Source organism: Arvicola amphibius, chromosome 12, assembly GCF_903992535.2.
Source record: "Arvicola amphibius chromosome 12, mArvAmp1.2, whole genome shotgun sequence".
Lineage (NCBI taxonomy): Eukaryota > Metazoa > Chordata > Mammalia > Rodentia > Cricetidae > Arvicola > Arvicola amphibius.
Window position 1 is genome coordinate 85,841,812 of NC_052058.2, and position 12,467 is coordinate 85,854,278.

General features: G+C 50.0%; 1 protein-coding gene across 10 annotated transcripts in view; it reads left to right on the forward strand.

Annotated features, from left to right (window-relative positions):
• Window positions 1-12,467, forward strand: part of Adora1 (adenosine A1 receptor) — a 57,146-nt gene that overhangs the window by 30,370 nt on the left and 14,309 nt on the right. The window contains exon 1 of one of the 10 annotated variants that reach the window (XM_038309490.2): window positions 1,752-1,838. The exons of the other annotated variants lie outside the window; for them this stretch is intronic. The gene's annotated coding sequence lies outside the window, so the exon portion shown is untranslated. Of the gene's footprint in view, window positions 1-1,751; window positions 1,839-12,467 lie in introns of those variants that run through there. 10 annotated transcript variants of the gene reach the window in all.

The window sequence follows — 12,467 nt, forward strand, 5'->3', positions numbered from 1 at the left end:
GTGCGCTCCTAGAGTTACTGAAGTAGGACTTTCCTACAGTCAGGACATATGTTACAAGGATGTAGCTCGGTTAAGTTTGTTATGTGTACTTTCTTAAATAACACTCAGATCAAAATTTAGAACATCCTCAGCATCCTAGAAGGGTTCCTGTGACTCTCCTAGTCAGTATTCTCCCCAAATAACCACCCCTCTGACTTTGTCCCTTAGACTTGTTTTGCTTGCTCTTGAGTTTCTATAATCAGAAACGAGCAGTGCATACCCTTCCGTGTCTGGCTTCTGATGCCCAGGATGATGACTGAGCTTTAGGTCTGTTTCTGGGTGAACTCATAAGTCCCCCCACCGTCCTGTTAGAATGCCACTTTATCAATGCACTACAGTCTGCTGAGGTTCTGCATAGGGTAAGAAAGAGCCAGTGGATTTGCGTATGGATTTGATGACTCCTTATCTTCCCCATTTCTGGTTTTCACCACCGCTCAATACACAGGCCTCCCTGTGGTGTCAGACTCAAGTACAGTCCTACCCTAGGGTCTTTATTCTAGCTGGTTTCCTTGCATGATGTGTCCTCCTGAAGTTTGTGTGTTGTGTCTGCTCATCTCGAGAGCTTTGCTCCAAGACACCTTCTCAATGAAGCTGTCTCGTTGACCTTGTAACCCTTTCTCCCTAGCCCCAACCTAACCCCCTCAGTCTCATTTATCCTGGCTTGTTTCTACAGCACATTTTACCTTCACCGCTATACATAAGTTAAGACTCCTGTCTTGTGAATTTAGTTATAGATTTAATGTGAGGAGGAGTCAAAACAACCACTTTTCATCCTAAGCCACTGGGAGGATGGAGTTGGTAGCATCCAAGATGGACAAAGCTTCAGGTGAGTCAGGTTTTAGAAGCAATAGGAGTTCAGTTTTAAGCACATCGGATGTGGCATGCCTGGACACTGAGAAGTTGGGGGAAAGAGGACGCATCAATAAGGAGGCCAAGAAGAGCCTAAATGGATGAAGAAAGCATAGATCCGAAAGCAGGGGTCCTGGAAGCCAGGTGTAGAAAGTATATCGAAGAGAAGCAGGTCAGCTCTCCCAAATGAGGATGTGAAGGGAGCTGAGCATCACCACAGAATGACTAGTTCAGCATGGACGAGCGGGACAAGGGCGGTGCCAGTGGAGGGGATGGATACAGAGCCTGGTTGCAGAAGGTTTCACAAAGAAAGAAGTGGAGTTGAAGGCTACCGCTGGTACAGATTTCTATCTGAGAGATTTTGTTGCAAAGAAAGTCACTGGGGCAGTGACAGTCAGAAGTGGCAACAGGGCGCTTTGTGCTGTGTCGTTTCTGGAGATGGGGGAGGCCAGCATCTCTGTGTGCTGACTATCATGGTGCGGTAGTGAGTGATCTGTTAAGGGTGGAGTCGTGTGAGGGTTGGAACTAGGGCAGTACTGAAGAGATCAGCTGTGGGCAGGCTGCTGGAGGCCCCTGAGCGGCTCATGCAGTCTAGGTGTGGATGCTGGCAGCTGACTGCTGCTCCATCTTCTCATGCAGTGGGAAGCAAGGAAATCAGTCAAGAGCAGGGATGCAGGAGGAGGTGTTAGAGAGTGTTGCAAATGGGAAGCAATTCTCTAGGAAATGGGCGAGGACTAGACTCCAGAAGTCTATTCTCTGGGGGCGGCGTGAAGGACTGCCTGAAGCTCGTGGGGATGAGTTTGACGTTTCCTCAGCTTTGTGGTTCTGAGTGTGACACCAGCCATGTTCATCTCCACAGGCACAGGAGAGGAGGAGGCAGAGAGCCCATTCTTCAGCAGCTCAAAAGTACCAGATTTATGATAAGATGGGGGATCTTATCATGGTCAGAGGTTGGTTCATGGTCAAGAGCTTGGATTTTATTCTAAGTGCTTTATGAAGCCTCTGAGTGATTTAAGCAGGGAATGGCATAATTCAAATTACATTTTTAAAGGGCAAAAAGTCCTTAACAGAATATTAGCAAATCCAATCTCATGATAAGAAAAGAATCATATATCATCAGTGAAATGTTTTTTATGTATGCGAATAGTTCAGCATGTAAAAACCCCCATCAGGACCATTATGAATTCACGTAAGGTCAGCCTGCCGGTGTGTGTGGAGGGCTGAGCGGGGTGGTGACTGGGAACGAACTGGGAGACTGATTATGGCAGGGCTTGGGTAGAGGAGAGGAAGCCATGGAATAGGATGGAACTGGAAGGTCACCGGCAGGGTAGGGGTAGAATCATCTGGAAGACTCTCAAAGGGAGCAAATGCCACCCTTTGGTTTGTGGCTATAGGCTAGAGTGTGGCAGGACCGTTGCTAAGGATAAGGAGGAAATAGGGGGCGATTTTAATTCTTGAGTGTTCTTCCCATTTGTTCCTCTCCCTCTTGCTTTGGGGATAGGGTTCTTCCATCTCCCACCAGCTTCCTGGGCAACTCCAGCTGCTTTATCTGCCCTTCCCACCTCATTTCTCAGGAGGCCATTGGCTTCCTCAGGCTGAGACTGGAGGAAGAACAATACCAACATATGGCTTTGACCTTCCCAAAGTATCTAGGAGATTGCAGAGTACCGGGTTCTACCCTTTGACAGGCTCTACTCAGCATGGGCATAGTGTCTTCTGGGGTACTGCTTCCTGCCCCAAATGTGTTCCCATTCTGAGGATCCTGTCTGAGACAGTGCATCTCCAGAGATTTCTTTCTCTCCTGCGTTGCTGGCATGTACCCTGTGTTAACTGTTTGCACAACGGTTGTTCCCTAACAATCACAGTCCCCTCAGAGTTGCTGTGGGACACTGAGTGGCCAAGGGGCAGCTACTGCAGCAGAAGATGGTCAATCTGTAAGCAGAAAGCCCTTTGCCCGTGGCAGAGAGGTAGCACGATGGAGTCCCAGTACCGGCACAGGGACTCACTGTGTCCCAGCCCGCCACTGTGGCCTGCGGTTGCAGCCCTTCCACACGGAAATGATCTTTTTTTTTTTGCCTCCTGGAGCGGAGTGGGATTTGCAGAGTGGCTGGCAGGATTGGTGTGGGTACTGCCTGCTCTGGGAGACAGCTGGTTCCATCCGCAGCTTTTCACCCTCAGGGAGGAGGACAGGAACTACAGCAGGGTAGGAACTGCTTCTCAGGCCCTGTCTATCCCCATGGAGCCACAGGCTCTGATGAACACCCCTTCCCTAGGCAGGCAGGGGCCACGGCTCACCAGGCATTCTCCTGACCCTGGATACAGGATAGGGAAAGTCTAAGACAGTGCTCTCTCCTCCCCACGCCTTGTTTCCGAGTCTAGGTCTCAGTATCCCAGGCTGCTCTGAAGCTCACTTGTGTAACTGAGAATGACCTTGAAGGCCTGAGCCTCCCGTCCCCACTTCTCAGCAGCTGAGATTACAGACCTGTTTTCAATGACCCTTTCAGAGGCGGCTTCCTCCCCCGGCTTTACAGAGATGCATTAGTGTCATGAGGGGTAGATGGCAGTCTCTGTGGGCAGATAGACGTGTGTGAGAAACAAGCTTCAGGCTCTCAGAGATGCCTAAGGTGTAGCATTCCTGCCTTCCATTTCCTCTTCTGTACCACGGGCTCCACGTGCTTCCTTTCTAGGGCTGTGAGGGGTAGGGATGATGCCTGTGAAGGGGCTCATGCATAGTAGGCGCTCTGCAGCGTGCATAGTAGACACTCTGCAAAGTGCATAGTAGGTGTAGGCGCTCCACAACGTGCGTAGTAGGCGCTCTGCAATGTGCGTAGTAGGCACTCTGCAATGTGTGTAGTAGGCGCTCTGCAACGTGCATAGTAGACACTCTGCAAAGTGCATAGTAGGTGTAGGCGCTCCACAACATGCATAGTAGGCGCTCTGCAAAGTGCATAGTAGGCGCTCTACGATGTGCGTAGTAGGCGCTCTGCAATGTGCGTAGTAGGCGCTCTGCAATCTGTGTAGTAGACTCTCTACAATGTGCGTAGTAGGCGCTCTGCAACATGCATAGGAGGCACTCTACAATGTGCATAGTAGGCACTCTGCAATGTGTGTAGTAGGCGCTCTGCAACGTGTGTAGTAGGCGCTCTGCAACGTGCATAGTAGGTGCTCTGCAATGTGTATAGTAGGCACTCTGCAATGTGTGTAGTAGATGCTCTGCAATGCGTGTAGTAGGCGGTCTACAATGTGCATAGTAGGCACTCTGCAACATACATAGTAGGCGCTTTGCAACGTGTGTAGTAGGTGCTCTGCAATGTGCGTAGTAGGCGCTCTGCAATGTGCGTAGTAGGCGCTCTGCAATGTGCATAGTAGGCTCTCTGCAATGTGCATAGGCGCTCTGCAATGTGCATAGTAGGTGCTCTGCAATGTGCATAGTAGGCGCTCTGCAATATGTGTAGTAGGCGGTCTACAATGAGGATTGTTACTCTTGTTAATAGTCCAGAAGTTATTTTTTCTTTCTTCCCTTCTTTTTTTTCTTCAATATTTTGAGACAGGGTCTCATATAGTCTCATTTAAGGTTTCCTTAACTCTTAATCCTCCTGCCTCAGCCTCCCATGTACTGGGATTCTACATGTACACCTCCATGTCAGGCTAGAGCTTGCTTTCCCTTGGACACGTCAGCTTACTACTGCGACACACTCTGGGATCCGTGATGTCAGGAAGAGCTGCCTGGACTAGAGGGCAGGGTGTGGGTCCTACTGCCCTGCTCATGATGACCAGTACCTGAACATACCTGGCTGACACTTGGTAGGTAATTTAATTCTTGTCTATGGGACATGGGAGTGAGAGAAGCCTCATTGGTAGGAGACCAGGAAGGAAAGTTTATTGGGGAGTGAGCAGCCAAGGCAGGAGGAAGCTGGACAGACAGAGACAGTCCATGCTCACCTACGCAGGTCAGAGGTTACCTAAGAAAAATACTTCTAAGAGTGGAGAGCCAGGGTGCAGAGAAGCGGGGTAGCCCCCAGGCTTCCCCTGCAGATGGGAGGATGGGGACCTTGATCCCTACCTGTGTGTGAAACCAAGTGTGGTGGCATCTTCTGCTTCTAGAATGTGAACGTTCCTTCCTGCACTGTCCTCCCCAGGGCTTTGCCCTCCTGTGGGAAGCTCTAGCAAGGATCCCCCTGGGGGCTGGCAGCTCTGTGAATTGTGTCTGAGCCAGAAATGACTCACTGTGTTTGGAGACTCACCGTGTTCAGCAGGCACCTGCCAGCAGTGCCCTGTCCTCTTGAGGACACACAAGCAGCCACCCCCACATGACGGGCTGTGATGGAGAGCTCCCTGGTGACACCATGCAGATGGCTTCCAGAGCAGCTGCGTGGGTCCCAAGGGCTGATGACTGTCTAGGATGGAGGGGTGTGAAGGCATGAAACCCCTCCATCACCTTTACCTGCTACGTAAACCGGAGAATGATAGTCTAACTATCCAGATCGTTGGCTTAAGTCCACTTATGCATTTCTGGGTTCACTCTGCACCTCAGTTCCTTATTCTCCAGGGTCCAGCAAGAGTCCATTTGGGCCTTCCCTTCTTCCCGCTTCTCCCTATTGTGGGGACATCATTTACTTATCAAGTCATCAAGTGTCTTCTGACATCATTAGTCCTCAAGGGCACAGACTAGTGGTCTAGTGAGGATGCTGGCAGGTGCCAGCTGGCACCCTGCCAGGAGGCCCGAGTGGCTTGGACCACACCAGCACAGGCCCGGCCACTCCCCGGCTCTCTTACCTGTGCCCTGGCTGACCGTCCTTGCCCCTCAGCCAGCAAATTTTTATTTTACTTTTTAAAGATTTGTTTTATTTTAATCTATATTAGCATGCTAGACTATTTTCTCTATGTTTGCTGCATGTATGCCTGTGTACCATGTGTGCGCCTGGCAACCACCGAGGCCAGAGAAGGGCATTGGTTCCCCCGAAACCAGAGTTACAGAGGCTGTGAGCCACCGCGTGGATGCTGAGAATCAAACTGGAGCCCTCGCTCCATCCCCAAGTTTTGTATTGTCTCCTTCTTACATTGATAGAACTTTTAAGAAATTATTGATTAAACTGAATTATGTAAGGCATTTTCACGCAAGTGCGTCACGTGCCTTGAGCACCTTCCTCCATTCCGCACTTCCGTCCGTCCCTTCCTCCCTTCCCCTCCCCCACTCACTCTCTTTATTCTCCTATACATTTTGAGGCTATTTTCATGTCATCTGTACATATATGATTTTATGTCTATGAAATCCAAGAAGTACTAATGAGAGAAAACACGTGGTTTGTTTTTCTGGGGCTGACTTCATTTGCTAAACATGATTATTTCCAGTTGTGCTCGTTTTCCTGAGAATGGTGTAACTTCGTTCTTCTTCATGGCTGAAAAAAAAATGCATGTGTCATGTCTTGCTATGTCTTTCTATTAACTCCTGCACTGGTCCCATGACTTAACAGTTGTGAACCGCAGGAAAGAAACTGCTGGAAATGGCTGGCCATCAAAGAAATGCACGTTAGGAATCCATGGAGAGCCCAGCCCCTCTCAGGCTGCATGACACTGGCTGGAAGAAGGCAATTACAACAAACGGGAACGCTTCTGCTCTGTTCCTGGGTAGATGAGCTACTTATATTTCCATAGTGGGTTTATCAGCCACTATGGAAATCAGCATGGAGGTTTCTTTAAAAACTAAAAATAGAGCTATAATACAACCCAGCTATACCACTCCTGGGTTATTTACCCAAAGGACTCCAGTCCAGTGTCACAGAGATATTTGCATATCCATGTTTATTGCAGAACAAGTCACAAGAGCCAATCATTTCCTATCCAGACTGGAGTTGAGGGAATAAAGGAAGGGAAGGGGGTTTGATCTCACGATCACCGACAACTTACGCATTTGCATGTATGAACATCTTACACCTACCCCACCTTTTTATTTTTTTTATTTTATTATTTTTTTACATTTTGGGGGGGTAAAGTGGGTCATGCCATGGCATGCCTGTGAAGATCAGAGGAGAATGTGAGGGATTTGGTTCTCTCCTTCCACCATGTGGGTTCCAGGATTAAACTCATCAACTTTGGCGGCTGGCATCTATATCCACTCTGTTTTCTCTCTGGTTCCTTCCTACCCATTCCTGGACTCCAGGCATTGCTTAGATGGCACCTCTCCACGAAGCTCCCTTTCTTCTGTTTCTGTGTTCCCAAGCTCTCCGTGCTCCCCCTCCTTCACACAGCCGCTCTGAGATGGACTGGCCTGAGAGTCATTGGTGGTGTGTGAGGGGGTGGCAAGCCCATTCATCTATATGCACAGCACACAGCTTAGTGCCTGCCTGTTTTTTGTTTGTTTGTTTGTTTGTTTTTTCCAATGACTCACCGAATGCATGGCACCCGGGAGATTCCCGAGACCTAGGATGGCCAGATCTTGTGTCAAACACCTCACATGGGTTGTTTTGTTTAGAGCTTGTGTAGAGAGTGTTTTATCCAGATAGCATTGCGTGTCCCCATTTTTCCATGTGGAAGCTGAGGCTCCTCAGTTCAGCAAAGCTAAGGCCCACAGCTGCTCCTGGAAGAATAAATGGACAAGTGAAAAGCCTTGAACTGAGCCTTGACTTCAACACTTACTCGTGGGTGCTCTTGGGTAAATCAGCCCTTCTTTGGGTGTCAGTGCCCATGTTTACAGAATGGGCATCATTCCCACCCCTATGGCAAAGAGCCTAGGGACTGGAAGGAAGAATGGCTTTATTGTTCAGCGGTGAGCTGGCTCTGGTGTGGAGGGGGTTGGTGTTTCGATTCCCCTGGCTGATCTCTGGCTGATCCTGGCCTGCATGGCTTGATGGTCTGGTAGTGAGGGACTGGATGAGGTCAATGCCTGGCTGGGGAACGTAGGGGAGGGGTGGCCGGAAGTGCTTGGTAGACTGCTGCCGCCAGGAGCACCTCTCTCTAGGGTGTTGTGTCCTGCGCTGTGCTCCCTGCGGTGTGCGCCCTGCTGGAGTTGTGGACAGCTCCAGGCTCTGACTCCATCTCAACCAGCAGGCAGGCTGGACACTCCCACTAGCTCCCCTGACTAAGACCCAACGGTAGGTAGGAGATAGAGGCTCACTTGGGTGGAAGGCTGGCACTGAGCCTTAACCCCTGAAGGACCTCACAGCTCTCGGCCTCTGTACAAGGTGTAAGTGTGAGTCCACACACGCAGGGAGCAGACTCTATTACCATGTGACTGGGGTATGACCCTAATCCACAGTCGTGACTTGAAGAGAAGAGTGTTCAAGGGACGCACCAGGGACAGTTAAGAACAGGAACACCCCTGTTAGCTGGAGAGAGACCAGGAATGGGTGGTTTCCCCAATACGCCTGACACATAGGAAGCTGTGGGTCTGGATCCAGGAGGCATGAACTCTGGGCCTAGGCTGCCATTTGCCCACATGGACCTCACTCTTCTGGACCTACATCCTTTGCAACAAATAGGACTTACTGAGCCTGAATCCTTCCTGACTCTTCAGGACTGCAGCAGCAAGGACCTGTGCCTGGGGGTATAGGGTCTGTGGAGTAATAGAGTACATTTGAGTGACAGGAAGCACAGGCTTTGCACCAGCTGGCTAAGCTGGTCTCCTGGTCTGCCGCTACGTGACCGTTTCTCACAGCCTCACTTTCCATGTCTGTCAACTGGAAATGATACATACTTCATGGAACTGTGGGGAGGAACATACATGAAAACAGCTGTGTGATCTGACACCATCCTACCTCCTGCTGTTTGGTGACAGAGAGGAGGCTGGGTGGATGGGGCATGCGTGTGTGCCCTTGTGCGTGCATGCGTGTGTGTGTGTGTGTGTGTGTGTGTGCTCTATGTGTGTGTGTATGTGTGTGTGTCCGCGCGCGCGGTGTGTATGGACAGTGTGGCTGGAGGAGTTCCTTTACAAGCATGTCAACACCTTGAATTGACAATCTGGTCTTGGGGAAGTGGTTGTGGCAGGGCCAGGAGGCACAACAAGCCCTGGACACAGATGAGGATGTGTTCTGCCACTGTTCTGAGGGCAGTACCAGGGGCTCTTGCCCTGAAACTTCAGCGGTCACATACCTCCCTTAAGTAATTGTTTCCTTCAGGCAGATTGCTGCTTCAAGCCACTGAGGAGCTCTGGGTCTATCTGGCACAGGAAGGAAGACTTAGAGTCTAGCGGGGCGGGGCACTTATGTGTTGATTATTTTCTCAATGCCAGGGTCAGTTCTGTGGTTTCTTTGCTAGCTTGTTTGATTCCACTCAGTCCTTCAAAGCTAATATTGTCATTTTTTTTTTTTTACAAAGGGATATAAGGCAACTTGAAAATTGTTAGCTATCTTGCAAGTAGCAAACTGGGATTTGATCTTATCTGTGATAGGCTACTATCCTCAGGGGTTTTCAGACGCTGGGGAACCATAACCCCATCCTTGAGGGCTTTCAGGCGGAGAAGGCAAAGGAGTACAGGATCTGCTAGATAGCAAAAGAAATCAGCCTTGCTGCAAACGCTGAAATTCCGAGCTGGAGGCTGCTGCTGGACATGTGTGTGCACGGGCAGGGTCTGCCCAGCTGCCTGGTTTCTTTCAGGCCAGCAGATTTCAGCCTGTGGGTAGCGACCCTTTGGGGTGGAATGACCCTTTCACAGGGGTCACCTAGGACCATCAGAAAACACAGATATTTACTTTACGATTCATAACAGTAGCAAAATTGCAGTTATGAAGTAGCAATGAAGATAATTTTATGGTTTGGGCTTACCACATCATGAGGAACTGTATTAAAGGATCACAGCATTAGGAAAATTGAGAACCACTGCTTTAGACCCTGGGTGCTTTCTCTACAACCTTAGAGCCTGAATGGACTAATTTGCATGTCTCCTTCAAGTCACAAGTACAGGGATGCTAAATCAGGAGGTGTTGCTAGCACTATGCAGCCGAAGCAATCCCATGAGGTCCCTGGGGGTGGAGAAGGGTGCTGGTGAGCTGGAGAGGCAGCCCAGCAGGATCTGGGTGTGTTCTGGGCTTGGATGTTGTGGGGACCCAGGGACACGCTCTTTCCATCAGTCCCTAAGGAGAAGCAGGACTTTGCCTAAGCTCCCGTAAGAAGCAACTAAGTCCTAGCCTTGGACCTTCCACATCTTTCTGAGCCTCAGTTATTCTGCCTGTAAGATGGTAACACTCCAGTAACCCCAGATACTCAGGAGGCTGAGAAAGATCGATTGCAAACTCAAAGCCTGCCTGGGCTATAGAGTTAAGTTCAAGACCAGCTTGGGCAATTTAGTAAGATTCTGTTGTCTTCCCCCATTCCCTCCAAAAAAAGTTGAGGGTATAACTCAGTGATAGGGTCCTTGCCTAGCATGTGAAACCCCAAATTTAGTCTCTAATGAAAAAAAAAAAAAAAAGGAAAACGAAACAAAAGGTAGTAACAGAACAGCTCTGCCCATCCTGCAAGCTGACTTGGGCATCCATGCACTGTGGTACCGAGGCAGTCCTTGCTTCTTCTTTTCTGTGCCCTGGTTCCCCGTCTTTTCTTCCTTATGTGCAGCCATGTTTTTCCATTGGGAGAAACAGTCCCCACAGGCTGACCCCCGTGTGCTGTGTAGCAGAGGATGACCTTGAACTCCCGATCTTTTCCAAGGCTGCGAGTGTAGGTGTGCACCACACCTGGCTCTGCACATCCTGCAGGGCTCTACTGGGTGCCTATTTCCTGCGTGATCCAAAAGAGTACCTTGCTTTTTCTGACCTTCCTTCCTTACCTCCTTCCCAGACTGGAGTGGGGAGAGCTACTTCTGTGTCAGATATTGGGCCGAGTGCCATTGGGCCTTGTTAAGCTAAGCCAGGTCAGGGACCAGCGGTCTTGGCACTTTCTCGGAGCTTATTGGAAACACAGGACCCAGTTGCACCCCAGGCTTGCTGATTCATAATGTGATTTTAAAAGCCCCAGGTGATTCATATCCACTGCCCAGCTTGGAGAGCTCAGACTATCTGGACAATGGGGAATGCAAGAACAGAGTCCTGCCCTCATAGCCCTCCAGCCTCCTGGGAATGTCAGCCTGTGAAACACAACGGGAAGTTTCGAAAGCAGAGATTTGCTCACCACAGAAGGAGTTCATATACTGAAGCATTACTGTATACCCCATAAACGTGCACAATAATTATTTGTTGATAAAAATAAATAATATTTAGAATAATCTTAAAGCAAAGTAAAAACGAATAAAAAACCAGCCAGGTGGTGGTGGCGCACACCTTTAATTCCAGCACTTGGGAGGCAGAGGCAGGCGGATCTTTGTGAGTTTGAGGCCAGCCTGGTCTACAAGAGCTAGTTCCAGGACAGGCTCCAAAGCTACAGAGAAACCCTGTCTTGAAAAACCAACACACACACACACACACACACACACACACACACACACACACACACCAAAGCAAAACAAAAAAAAACACAGCAGCAACATCAAAAACTATATTTTGGTTTCAGAGGTGCCTGATTTGAGCTGCAGTTCCAGTTCCAGCCAGTAGGCACATGACCTTGGGCAGGGCGTCTGGGCTGCTCAAAAGAGATGGGTCCTGCCTCCTGGTGCAGCCTGGAAAGAGCAGCGCTTGTTGCATACTTCAGTGCCAGTGGCAACTGCAGCCACCGGGATGCAGGAGACCAAGATTCTAAGAAGTGATGTCATCCATTAAGATGCTGACATAGCGGGTGTGACTGCACCCCAGGCCCTCTGTCCCTGTTAAAAGCCCATGGCAGAGTCCTGATGCTTTGACCTGTTAGAGACAGTGAGTGACAGCTACAGAATTCTGGTCCGTGAGGCCGGGAGACTATGGAGAGGTCGCCCATGTTCTGTGAGACTTGGGAGCTGGGGGCTTTTGAACGGGCACTGCCTGGGAAAGGAAGCCCCCCCACATGTGCCTGCTGCCACTGCTCTGACACCACCCCATCTGTCTGTCCAGAGGCTGGAATGCTGTCCTGCCAGACTCTTGCCTCGTGAGTTCCCCAAGGCCTCTTACTGCTGGCTCTCAGTGTTTTCTTTTTCCAGCTCTGAGCAAGGCATTTCGAAATTTTCGTGAATGGTGGATGGAAAAGGAAAGGCTTTGATCTAATAAGCCCCTCCCCCCACACCTCGTACCCAAGATTCCCTCACCCAGGGTCAGGCAGACTCCTGTGATTCATGAGGCTGCGCAGAAGTGGAAGCAACAACTGAAAGTGTATTTATTGATCAACCCCCCAGAGAAGCTGCCTGGCCAGGCTTTTGCTCTGGTTCCCGGCCAGCTGCTCTGTGCAGCTCTGTCCCCTGGATGCAAATGAGAGGACACCCTGAAGGGCGGGCCAGAAGACTGTTCACCTTTTCTCTTCAGGCCTGGCAGTGACGAGAGGGTCTGGTCTTGCAGAAGGAGGACCTGTGGTTAGACTCTTCATGGAACCAGCTAACTTAGTGGAGCGAGGGAGGGAGGCCCTTCAAATGGAAATCAGGAGAAATCTAGAGAGGGGACCGTCTGGTATGGAAGCTGGGCACAGCACGCCTCTGCGTGCCAAGAAGGAAGTTGATCCTGAGAAAGGAGGAGAAGTCTCAGGCTGGCTTT